The sequence below is a fragment of the Miniopterus natalensis genome, chromosome 1, assembly GCF_054644295.1.
Source record: "Miniopterus natalensis isolate mMinNat1 chromosome 1, mMinNat1.hap1, whole genome shotgun sequence".
In the NCBI taxonomy this organism is placed as follows: Eukaryota; Metazoa; Chordata; class Mammalia; order Chiroptera; family Miniopteridae; genus Miniopterus; species Miniopterus natalensis.
In genome coordinates, this window is record NC_142081.1 from 72,080,813 (window position 1) to 72,095,138 (window position 14,326).

The 14,326-nt window shown below is 35.0% G+C and overlaps 1 pseudogene; it reads left to right on the forward strand.

The window, feature by feature from the left end:
- The window catches only part of LOC148094204 (peptidyl-prolyl cis-trans isomerase A-like), an 85,398-nt pseudogene extending 80,889 nt beyond the window's left edge, over positions 1-4,509 (forward strand).
- The last annotated feature ends 9,817 nt before the right edge of the window (positions 4,510-14,326 follow it).

A 14,326-nucleotide genomic window follows, 5' to 3' on the forward strand; every position in this document is an offset into this window, starting at 1 on the left:
CTGAAAGTGATACACAACAGTTTCACTAATGTTTCTGGATAGTTATCAGTCGTGTGGCAACACATATGCAACACAGGCTGTCAAATGGATGCCTGAGAAGAAGTGGAGAGCAAGGCAGAACCTGTCATTTTCTTCCACAGCATTCATGATAAATAAGTGAGGAAATATGTTGAGGATTAAATTACTGAGATATTGAAATATGATCAGGATGTGTTTATGTTTCCTTTTGATGAGTAGAGGGGAAGAGAATATTAAGGTCAGAGAATACATGAGGGGTGCTATTCAGGAGGATGTGATAGAACATCTGAGAAGGAAAAGTTGAATCAAGAGTTTGATTAAAGCCCTGGCCGGTGTGACTCAGAGTTTGGAGCATCGGCCTGCGCACCAAAGTGTTGTGGGTTCGATTCCTGGTCACAGGCATGTACCTGGGTTACATATTCTGATTTTTGCCAGTGCTGCTGCCACCGCCAGGAGACCCAACCTTGCTCAACGCCACGACGTTCTTCCACATCACCAACAATGAGCCCTTAGGCTGTATCTCCTTGGAGCTGTTTGAAGACAAAGTCCCAATGACAGCAGAAAAGTTTTGTGTTCTGAGCACTGGGAAGAAAGGTTATAAGGGTTTCTCTTTAAATTATTCTGGGTTTAACATGCTAGGGTGGTGACTTCCCATTCCCCAATGGCACTAGCAGTGGCAAGTCCGTGTACAGGAAAATTTAACGAATACTTCACCCTGAAGCATATGGGTCCTGGCATCTTGTCCATGGCAAATGCTGGACCCAACACAAATGGTTCCCAGTTTTTTATCTGCATTGTCAAGACTGAGTGGTTGGATGGCAAACATGGTCCTTGACAAGCTGAAAGAAGCATAAATGCTGTAGAAGCCATGGAGCATTTTGGGTTTAGGAATGGCAAAACCAGCAATATCACCATTGTGAAGAGCTCAAATAAATTTGACTTGTGCTTTATTTCAACCACCATATCATTCCTTTTGCAGCTCAGGAGAGCATCCCTTCACCTCCACTTGTTCTTAATATCCTGTTCTCTTTGTTTCTAGCTTTAGCTCCTTGGGTTATGTGTCTTCCTTACCCTCTCTGAGTCTAGCTAGATTGCAGTTAAGTTTATAATTATGAAATAAAAACTAAACAGTTTACAAATTTTACCTATTTTTTCAGTTTTATCCAAATCTGATCAAAGAATATAAAACAACTTTTAAATATCTGAGACCATTTAAAAAATTGTTTTAACGCGGCCGGGCGTGGCTCAGCGGTTGAGCGTCGACCTGGGATCCAGGCGATCGGGGTTCGATTCCCGGTCAGGGCACATGCCCGGGTTGTGTGTTCGATCAATGACTCTCTCATCATTGATGTTTCTATCTCTCTCTCTCTCTCCTTTCCTCTCTCTGAAAGTAATAAAGATATAAAATAAATAAAAATTAAAAAAAAATTGTTTTAGATGTTTTTATTGATTTTAGAGAGGAAGGTAGAGGGATAGAGAGATAGCAACATCGATGACAGAGAAACATCGATTGGCTGCCTCCTGCACGCCCCCTACTGGGGATAAAGCCTGCAACCTTGGCGTGTGCCCTGACCAGGAATCTGATCAATGACCTCTTGGTTCATGGGTTGACACTCAACCACTGAGCAACACTGGCTAGGCCTGAGGCCATTTTATATACATAAATTTGTGAATTAGCTCAATCATTTTGCTATATGCAGAGGGGAGTTGCTTGGCCCTTGCATATTACAAACAAAATTCTGAAATAAAGACAATGAAATGTATCCAAATCAGTTTGATATTCAAATGATAAAAGTCTCTTTGGATTTATAATTGATTTTCCCCTTGTGGATGGGTTTTTGAAATGCTGTGTTCATAGACCACGTTTGGTTCCACACTAACCTGGGAACTTACCTCATAAGGAAATGATCCCTTCTATTTAGCTCTCTTCATGGTTGTACATTGTCATTGCAGACAGTACACCTGATGCTTAAAATCTCCATTTCCTTATGCCTTTCTTTGTTGATTATTTTGCGTACCTATGAAAGTAAAATTATTAAATAAAGTAGGTTTAAGCCCTATCTCTTTAAATATAAGACACCTTTTCTGAAAAATATGGCTTAATATACAACACCATCTTGAGATTTAACAAAAACATTAATGCATTTTACATTTTATCATGTTTTTTACTGCCTAGTATCTTATTTACAATAAAAAATAATGAGTTGTAGAGATATCTATTAAGGGATTTCATGAGAAATGACTTCATTCTCACTATGAGACTAAATGTAGGCAGCGGCACAGTATTGTACAGGATAAATGACTATTTGATGGGATGATTATACCAGGAGGGATAACCTTCTCTGTGGTGCACAGAGATTCTCAGGCTCAGAAATCCATTCAAATACAAGTAGGAATATCCCTGAGAGACCTTTCCTGGCACTGGATGAGAGCTTTACCCTTTAGGACATTCAGAGGTCAGTGCTTACAATTTCACCAGTTACCAATGTCTTATTTAAAGTGTCCCTTGTTGGAGAAATAATGGGGATATAGATTCTCCTCAAATGTAATTCCAAAAGATAGGAAGCACTATCAAGAACAAGCAGAAAAGTGTGGCAAAAACATATGACAGTATAAAACTGAGCACAAGTTCTTCTATATACCTATAAATGAAGGCTTCACAAGAAAAAATGCGTATGATGGTCAGGTAGAAATCAGGCCACAGAACTTAAAACCAAAAATATCCTGTGTGCTGAGAATCAGCTCCACACTTTCATTTCCAGAAGTAATTATACATGTGACATAACTCTGAAGGATTACTCTCCATGTCTGTCTCTTTGTTTTCTTAATCTCACACTTTAGGGTGTTGATGGATAGAATGGGGGATGAAAAAAGAATGCATAGTATGGCAAACTTAGGTATAATAAGTTGTTATAGGATAATAATGATTTTGAAAAAGTTTATTATCCCAAGATTTACGTGCATATATAACCCCAGATCATGTTTAGAATCACAGCTTGTTTATACACTTTGGAGAAGGATGGGATAAACAGGAATTTTTTCATCTGAAACTTATTAGCAGATATGTTTATGTGCATTCTGGGAGCTGAAGATCAGGGAGGAGGCTAGGCAAGTGGTGCAGTGACTTTGGAGCTGTTTTTAAACAGCTAGATATCTTAGTTCAGTTATTGTAGCAGTGAGGTCACAGACTATACTGCAGAAAATTTCGACAGTCTGGGAAATGTGAAAAAGCTGTTTTAGTTGAGGACTCTGTTTTTCTTAGTGCCACGTGACATATGCTTTATTTATACATAAATTACAGAGTGATCATTTCAATTTTAAGTAAATGATAACTGGGAAAATTTAAATAAGCAGAAGAAGTATGTGTGCGTGTGTGTGTCTGCGAGTGTGTCTGAGTGCGAGTGTGTGGTGGGGTCTCCAAAATATTTAATAAAAAACTATTTGAATTGAATAGAGTAATCTGCTGTACTTGATAAAATAGTAATTTCTTAAATCCATGTTTTCTTCAGTGCTGGCATTATTACTAGTGAGACATTTTACTTTGTCTTCCTCGTGCTTCCATGCTGGGAACTGAATGAATGTTTGCCAAGCAGCAGCAAATACTGTATTTTTCAACACAAATATCCTTACATTTGTCTGTGGTAGTTCATAAATATTTTACCCAGTTTATTGGTCATAGTTATAAAACCCATCTTTAGATGTTATGTTCTCTCTCTTGTCTCATTCTCATGTTCGCTCCCTACTGGCTTTACTCTGTGTCCTCTAAATCCGAGTGAATCTATTTAAATCAGTGGGACCAGGCATATTTTCAGGCTGCTTTTCTCTTTGTACTCTTCACGTAGAACAAGCAACATACACATATTGTCTATCTATACAAAACAGGGTTAGATCGGAATGTTTCCTTTGTTTATAAAAGACTTTTTTATTGAGTGAGGAATGATCCAAGTTGGCCAGAAGGACCCAGAAATATCACAGAATGAATAAGTCCTCAGAGAATTCCAAACCGTTTATTCCTCATCACGTGTCTGAGGTCAGGGACACTTGGAATTTTAGCTCAGGAAAGAAGTCTAGCTCAGACTTTGAATTCTCAAGTGATGTTAAGCCTTTAAAATAATGCCTGGGGAAATAAAAAAAAAAACTTTTTACCTATTAAGATATATATTGTTTTACTCCAGAAACCTAAATTCATACATGCAAGTGCTATACTTTCTACTGAGAATTTAGACTGTCAGTAAATTTCATAAATCCTTTTAAGATACTATTTTCAAAGTTGGGTCTTCTAAATGCATACCATTTTCCCAAACTTTATATATATTTTAATATTTGTAAAGTGTTGTTACAAGTTTTCTATTTTGTTCTTCACAAGTTTGGAATTCGGAAATGTAAATACATCAGCTCTGTTTACAGATTAAGAAAATGAGACAGCTTGAAGAGTTTATCATTGGTCCTACTGAGCAAGTGCCTATCCCAACTCCTACTCAGTACTATTAACTGTTTAGTTCTTTATTTCTAACACATACTTTTCTTTTGGAAAACTTATACAAAGATAATAATTTAAAAGACATTTAAAAATACCTATTTAACTGCCTCCTATGCATGAGGAACCATGAAAGAATAAAAGAATAAAACAGAATTTAGATTCATTATGGTTAGACTACATTTCAGTTAAACACAAGACAGTGCCTTTAGGAAAGTTCTGCCATATTCGCCCACCTCTGCCTAGTGAAGTATCACATAATTTGCAGTATGAATTGAGCCCTGTTTGAGGTACCACCAGTGATAAGCAGCAGAAGAGGCAGTTCTGGATGCTGTTTAGTTTCAAACTAAACTCCTTTGCTTAGAGAAATTAATTTTATCTCTTATTTTGTTTGTTTTATGGACTCTTCATGCTAACTTTTTATTTAAAATCTTCAAGGTTTAAAAATGCGCGAACCTATTTTATACATTTCAACATTACTCAAATTCTGAAGTGTTTAGTCATGTCATGTTGTGCATGAAATTTGTGACAGACATGCTCTTTCCTTGAGCATCATATTTGCTTCCACAAACATATCTCACAGTGTAAGGAATTTGTAATTTTCATCATAAGTGACAGGACTGGGGGGCACACTTCTCTCAATTGACTTGGTGCATGTTTCTGATATACATAAATTATGAAAGCAGCATTTATTTGTTTATAATTTTAAATTCTCAGAGCAGCAGAACAGATTATAACATAGGCTTGTTCACAATTAAATGAAAATTGTATTCAAATTATTTTAGAGTAAAACACTTTGAATTTTATTGTAGAAAGTTGAAAGTGTTTGAAGCAATACATATGATGTAGGTTAGAAGAAATGCAAAGCTGATAAACACTGTAAGCTAAATAATTTGTGGTTATAATGCTCATATTGCTTTCAGTGCACATTGCTGAGCTGCCTTAACATCAAAGAATATTCTGCTTTGTAGATTTAAGGTAGTAAACTGCTTTATGTTTCACGTTTCAGCTTGGTGCAAATTGAATCAGCAGAGTTGCAAAATCAAATTTATCATAAAAGTTGTAACTGACCATTAACTACTATGTAATGCTGTAAACATGACCCTATTGTGAAAGTACAAGACAGCCTGTTCTAGAACATGACAAACAGTTAGGAGGGACAGGGAAAGTCTGTGTATTTGTCACTAGGAACAAGAAAGATAAAAGGAACATGATCTTGTACCATTTCATTGTTTTCTTCACGCACTATGCTCTTAATAGCAAATGCCTAGAGGAATGGTGCCTTCCTTTTAAATTAGAGCTATGTATATTTAAGAGATTGTATTGGCATTTTCAAAGAGTTGCTGCTTCTCTATATTAGATATTTTGTTTTAAGTGCAGCAAAAGGCCAAGCTCAAATTCATTCCTAATGAGCCATGTGCTAATGTCAAAGTCTCTGCTGTCCACTCAAATGCCAAAGAACACATCTGACTTTATAATGAGCCAAACAGTTGTCTCTTCATGATCTCAGTTAGCCTTCTGTTAGATAGCCGCATCCAAAATTTATAACACGGTGGTGGAGGTTGTTGCTGGGATGGCTGAAATCCAATCAAAGATATAAAACTTCTCATATTGTGTCAGTATTATTGCCAAGTCTTTACATTCTATCTCCACATCAAATAAACTGACCCAACAAATTCCAGATGGAATGTGGCTTGATTTTTTTATCTACTCTGTACACTAATGGGAGAGAGATCAAAGCTAGATGAACGTTGTCGGGGCAATCAGCCATGGCAGGGTGGTGGAAATGTAGGCAATAGTTTGAAATTGCACTGCAAAACTTTCTTTTCCCTGGTGGACACTCTTTCCAATTGGCTACCTAATTTCTTATGCTTCTAGGTTCTAAACTTTGTTTGGCTCCTGATTTGATACTTGCTGACATTTAAAAAGTTCAATGTTTATCTTTTCTATTCCCTAGGTAATATGTTGTATTACTTAACATGAAAATAAATGTCTTCACATTGTCATGGGTAACAAAAAGTATATCTAGAAATAAGGGGATTTCGGATGTTTTGGATGAAGTATTATACATGTAACATTACAATTATATATTGAGATTCAGTCAAGTCTATAAAATTGAGGGACATTTACATTTTTGTTTCATTTCCTAGTGAGTCTGTCTGTACTAATGTAAATTCCTAAGAAGATTTTTCCAGTAGTTACTCTCTTGTTTTCTACAACACTGCCATGCTTCTCCTGGCTTCTGGTTTCCTAGAGCTCTCCTTTGGGTTCCCCATTTAGGCTAATTTTCTTATTGTTCAACCCCATGTTCCTAAAAGATCCTATTCTTTGTGCTCTTCAGACTCCTCATCGCCATAGTAACTTTTGCTGACACTAGGAAGAAATTAGCCCAAATAAATAAATGTCTAATGGTTAAATTACAGTTTCTTACAGCAAGCATATGGGGAGGAGAAGATTGTATAAGAGACTCCTCAATACTTTTCAAATCGTGTCATACAAGCAATCACTTAATATGGAGTCTTCAGGGATTATGCCAGATCTGGATTTACTAACCTTCTATTTTAAAATGTATCTTTATTGCTGAAAATATTACAGATGTCTCTTTTTATCCCCCCATTGACCCCCTCCACCAAGCCTTCACCGCACTGTCTGAGCCCATGAGTTATGCATATACATATAAATTCTTTGATTAATCTCTTCCTGCCCTCCCCTCCCTTCCCTCTGAGAATTGTCAGTCTGTTGCATACTTCCATGTCTCTGGATCTGTTTTGTTTGTCAGTTTATTTTGTTCATTAGATTCTACATATAAATGAGGTCATATGATACTTGCATTTACTAACTTTTGATGACAGACCAAAATTCCTTACTGACAAAACGGAACTAGAAATATATCTTCCCAATGGAGTATTTGTGAGAGTTAATGCAACTTTCCAAAAAAGTATCTAGTGTTATGCCTGGCACAGAGAATATGCTTAGTAAGTAGAAAATCTATTAGAATAATGGAAAGAGGGTGACTTTGTAGTTAAGGTAACATGAGCCCCAGGCCCAGAACTGTTGTGACTTTAGGGAAGTTGCACTGCCCCTGTCAGCCACAATTTCCTTCTCTGTTATGTGGAAATACTATCTATTGACACTATATTATCTATTGTAGAAAGAAGCCTTAATGCTTAGATTAGGCAACCCTATATAAATTATATGGCGCAAAATTGATGTTCATCTTTTTCCTGCCTGTGACTATGGATTGGGAAGGAAAATAATGAAGGGTAAGGACCATATATCTGGAACAAAACTGGCCTTTACTTCAAGTATTTGCTCTTAAGTATAATAGGAAAATTAGAATATTTATACATTAGGATGAAAAATATTTTACTTTAGTAATGATAGAAACATATAAAAATACATGAAAAGATAAATACATAAGTAGAAAAATTAACATTAGAAAGAGAGTTAGATGTTACTGCCTTTCATTGATGAGACTATAAGAATTTTTACCTTTCTTGGATTTTCCAAACTGTCTATAATAAGATTGCATTTTTTATAAGTTTCAGCTGAAGTAGATGAATATCCAGCTTCTAGCACCACACTAAGCCCGAGAGTGGGTTCTGCTCATTGAGAGAGGGGGGACAAGCATATTAAAATGTTGTCACTGTCAGCAGCCTTCTTGGTGCAATGGGCAGCATGTGAGTCTCACAAAATGATGTCACTGTCTGAATACCTTTGCTACATGCTTCAGGGACTGTGTTAGTTTTTGTTTGTTTTAACAAGCTTTATTTAAACATCTTTTATTAATAGACTTAGGACCTAATTAATATATGTAATTTCTATTAAGGTTTATTGATAAAATTCCATCATTTCAAATGATATCAAACATATCAAGTACCTAGGAATTAATATAACAAAAAATGTGCAAAACCTGTACAGTGAATTTGTAGAAATTAACAGGCTAATTCTAAAATTGGTATGAAAATACAAAGGAGAAAATAGTAAAGGTCATTTTGAAAAGGCCAATAACAGTACTTATTAACCAATGTTACCCCAATAAATTTAATTTAAAAAATAATAAGTTTCCCCAAAAGAAAAAAAAAGGCAAAAACTAGAAGACTCACATTGTCAGATATCAAACTAATTACAAAACTATTTTGATTGAGACTGCATTGACGAAAAATAGAATATAATCATTGTATACATGAATTTATTTCAAAGGTAAAAGTGAAAATTGGCACAATGATGCAACTCCAGATGAGGAATAAGGGGGCGGGGGGTGCAGAAGGTGGAGGGCAAAGGGCTATACTTGTTCAAAGTATTTTAAGTACTATACCCTTTGCCAGTAATGTCCTTTAATTTGTTCTTTGCTTGGCTATATTTTATTGTTGGCTATATTTTTAGGCCACTTCCTTTACCTGGCCAGTTCATTTAAAGTACTCAGAAAACTACAGGACATTGAAAAAAGAAATAGAGGAAGATATAAACAAATGGGAAAATACACCATGTCCATGGATTGGAAGAATTAACATCCTTAAAATGTCCATATTACCCAAAGCAATCTAAATTCAATGCAATCCCTATTAAAATACCAACAGCATATTTCACAGATCTAGGACAAACACTTCAAAAATTTATATGGAACCACAAAATATTCCGAATAGCCACGGTAATCTTGAGAAAGAAGAAAAAAGTTGGAGGGATCACGATACTGGATATCAAATTATACTACAAAGCCACTGTAATCAAAACAGCCTGGTACTGGCACAAGAACAGGGATATAGATCAATGGAACAGAACAAAGACCCCAGAAATTGACCTACGCCATTATGGTCAATTAATATTTGACAAAGGAGGCAAGAACATACCATGGAGTATGGAGTAAAGATGGTCTCTTCAATAAATGGTGTTGGGAAAACTGGACAGGTACATGCAAAAAAATGAATCTAGACCATCAACTTACACCACACACAAAAGTAAACTCAAAATGGATAAAAGACTTAAATGTAAGACGTGAGAGCATAAAAATCCTAGAGGAAAACATAGGGAGCAAAATCTCAGACATCTCTTGTAGCAATATGTTTGCCAATACATCTCTTAGGGCAAGAGAAACAAAGGAGAAAATTAACAAATGGGACTGCATCAAAATAAAAAGCTTCTGCACAGCAAAAGAAACCCATCAACAAAACAAAAAGGGAGCCCACTGTATGGGAGAACATATTTGCCACTGGCAGACCTGATAAAGGGTTAATATCCAAAATACTCAAGGAACTCATACAATTTAGAAAAAGGAAGACAAACAATCCAATTAAAAAAATGGGCAAAGGACCTGAATAGACACTTCTCCAAAGTGGACAGATAGATTGCTAAGAGACATATGCAAAAGTTCTCAACGTCGCTAATCATCAGAGAGATGCAGATTAAAACCACAGTGAAGTATCACTTCATATGTGTCAGTACGGCTGCCATCAACAAATCAACAAATGACGTGCTCGCGAGGGTGTGGAGAAAAGGCCACCCTAGTACACTGCTGGTGGGAATACAGACTGGTGCAGCCACAATGGGAAGCAATACGGAGTTTCCTCAATAGATTAAAAATTGACCTGCCATTTGACCCAGTGAGCCCACTTCTAGGAATATATCCTAAGAAACCCGAAACACCAATCACAAAGAACTTATGCACCCCTATGTTCATAGCAGCACAATTTACGATAGCTAAGATCTGGAAATAGTCCAAGTGCCCATCAGTAGATGAGTGGATAAAAAAGCTGTGGTACATCTACACCATGGAATACTATGTAGATATAAAAAGGAAGGGTCTTTTATCCTTTGGGACAGCATGGAGGGAACTGGAGAGTATTATACTAAGTGAAATAAGCCAGTCAGAGAATGACAAGTACCATATGATCTCACTTATATGTGGAATGTAATAAACAAAATAAACTGATGAAGAAAATGGATCCAGAGACATAGAAGCATGAAAGAGACTGAGGGATCTCAGAAGGAAGGTGGGAATGGGGCAGCGGGCAGGGAGAGATTTATCAAAGAACTTACATGTTTATAAGCGTAACCCATAGACTATAAAATAAAATAATAAGATATAAAATATAAAATAATACATAATAAAATATAAAATACAAGCAAAATCTTATATACCTAGGCTTTTCCATTTTCAACAAAATACTTATAACCTGATATTTATTCACACAACACCCAATAGAATGTAAATGCCTTATAAACAGGACCCTTGTTCTTATCTGTAACCCTGGCACCTAATAGTGTCTACCATATGCAACTTTTTCAGATTATTGTTAAGTGTTGAATGAAGGATAGGTTGCAATGAAAAGGCAGTGATTAGGTTAGGACTGTAATGTTAGTCCTGGAATAAGTAGGAAAAAGAGTCAAACCAAGATAAAATATTAGAACAGCTCCATTGAGAACTAATAATCCAGTCACAGATGAGATGTGCAATAAGCATTTATAACAGCAACATCATCCTTGCATCTGTGAAAGGAAGATTGTTTTCTCTTGTATTAGTATAGAATAGCTAGAGGATAGTGACATGTTCCACCAGCACTTGCACATTGATCACCTGATATTGGTGACTATGTTTCTATATTTCTAAATTCCTAGCACATCACTGATATTGGTCTCATTGAGGTATTGGATGATATCATGGGTGAGGCCTTACAGTTGGCTAAATATATTATCTCTAAGGGGAGGAATATAAGGCCATGGATATTAACATTTTAAACATTTAAAATTCAGTATGAGACCCTAATATTTCCATCTACCAAGTAGGAAACTAAATGTTCCAAATGTTATGTATGAACCTTAGTATTATGCAATGTGGATAGAGGGCAAAAATAAGCCAACCTAAGAAATGCCTGTTGGGAAATTGACTTGATTATCAGATATTTCACAAAATTATATGTGAAGCTGTATTTTGATACTTTGTTCAGATCAATTTTAACACCTCAATATGAAGATCTGGTGTATACATAATTGATGAAATGAAGTAGAATTTACAATGAATTTTTTGCTCATTGATATTTTCTCTGCAAAGGATGATGACAAGGAAAGGGGGAAAATTTATTCATAGTGTTCTTCCTCTTACAGAAATTTATCTCGAATTAGAATAAATAATTACATGTTTTTCACGTATTTTGACTAGCTGCATTGGTATAGAACTTTGATTCCTGTACAACTTTTTATCGTCATACTAACCCAAGTCACTTATAGCAGAATCCTAAACTGTCCTTTTCTTCAAATCTAAATAAGTGTAATAAATACATGTTGTTTATTCTAAGTGGAATTTAGATAGGATACTTTGCTTTAAATGAATCCCCTTTGAAGCTGTAGTAATGAAAAATAGTATATAGTAAGCACTATTTATTTTCTTTTTATAGTGAAAACCATAGCCTCTTCAAACAATGAAGCTTTATTTACTGCATATATTGCCACTATTTAATTTATTCTAAAAATTGCTGATAATCAGCATTCTAACTATGGTTCAAAATTATAATTTAGTGTTCATAAACTAACTTTTTTTCCTCTAGGACAAAAGGTTTGTGTTGGGTTATGACAAGGGAACGTAAATCACATAAAATATGTGGTTTAGATTTATATTCTAATGAATAACATGAACTATAAGACAATTAGACAATTAAGGAAAATGCTTAGCCTCAGTTATAAAAGTGGAAGAAAGATAAATAATTATCAAGTAATCTAAATATGTGTAATACTTTAGCACTGCATTTGAGGATATGGTAGAACTATTAATCATAATGAGAGCTCTAAATTAGTATCTGTTATTTTATTTATTTTCTTTTGCCTAGCAGTTGTTTTTGTATTCCCATCCTGCTTCATTCTTCTATGGAGATAACCCAATAGGAATTCCCCTTCTCATACTAAACATATAAATATTTGTTAAGAAATAAGGAATGAGATCTTGTCCTTTCTTGTATAATACTCATAAATATATAGATATGGATTTAATCACCATAAATACTATGTGTTTAACATATACCTTTAAACCAAGATTCCTATATAGTTTCAAAATATCAATATGATTTTATAATTATATTTTCTCTTTAAAACTAAGAGTACTAAATATAACATATTATTCTCGAACTTACTCTAATATAATAATCATTTATTAAGTAAGATTAGCTAAGTGCTCTACATGATATTTAATAAGTTTTTTTTGTATTTTATGTTAAAGATTGTAATACACTATAGTTTCAACAAGTATACTAGAGTTTATATTTTAAAGTACAACTGCTTGATTGTATATAGCTCACATGTTATGTTAACAAAGCATTAAAATTCAGGGTAACTACTTTATGGGATGAAACAATCACTTAAGAATCATGATGTGGCAGGGGTAAGTGGATGGGTGGGAAGAGATTAACCAAAGAATTTATATGCATATATGCATAACCCATGGACACAGACAATAGTGTGGTGAAAGTCTGGAGTGGTGTGGGGGGTGGATGAGAGGAAGAAGGGATCAAAGGGGAAAAAAGAAGACATCTGTAATACTTCCAACAATAAAGATAAATTTAAAAAAATAAGGAATCATGATGTGATACGCTGACTATAAGAGACCCACCTTAGAACAAAAGACACACAGAATGAAAGTGAAGGTTGGAAAAAAATTTTCCATGCAAATGGAAACAAACAGAAAAAACAGGGATAGCAATACTTACATCTGACATAATAGATTTCAAAGCAAAGACCATACATAACAAGAGACAAAAAAAGTACACTACATAATATTAAAGGGATCGATGCAACAAGAGGATATAACCCTGGTAAACATATATGTACCCAATATAGAAGCACTTAAGCATATAAAGAAGCTCTTGGAAGACTTTAAGAGAGAGATTGATAGCAATACAGTCATAGTAGGGGACTGTAACATCTCACTGATATTACCTGGTAGATTTTTCAGACAAAAAATCAACACGGAAACAGACCTTAAATGACACACTAGACCAGATGGATTTAACTGACATTTACAGAACATTCTCCCGCAAAGCTGCAGAATATACATTCTTCCCAAGTGCACACGGATAGACCACATGTTAGGACACAAAATAAATTTCTACAAGTTTAAGATTGAAATCATATTAAGCATCTTCTCAGGTCACAATGGCATGAAACTAGAAATCAACCACAAATACTCAAAAACATTGGAACACATGGAGGATAAATAGTATGTTATTAAACAACGAATGGGTTACCAACAAAATCAAGAAATAAATTAAAAATTCCTGGAAACAAATGAAAATGAACACAAAACAACCCCAAATCTATGGGACACAGCAAAAGCAGTCCTGAGAGGAAAGTCCGTAGCATTACAGGCCTACCTTGAGAAACAAGAAAAAGCTCTAATAAACTGGCACTACAACTAAAAGAATTGGAAAGAGAATGAGGAAAGCCCAAAGTAGAAGGAAGGAAATAATAAATATCAGAGCAGAAATAAATGACATAGAGACCAAAAGACAGTACAAGACATCAGTGAAACCAAGAGCTGGTTCTTTGAAAAGATAAACAAGATTGATGAACTATTAGCCAGACTCATCAAGAAACAAAAAGAGAGGGCCCAAAAAAATAAAATTAGAAATGAAAGAAGTGAGGTAACAACTGACACCCCAGAAATACAAAGGATTGTAAGAAAATACTATAAGCAACTATATGCCAACAACCTGGACAACCTGGATGAAATCTACAAATTCCAGGAAAAATACAATCTTCCAAAGCTGAATCATGAAGAATCAGAAAACCTGAATGGGCCAATAACAACTGATTAAATTGAAGCAGTGATAAAAAACAACAACAACA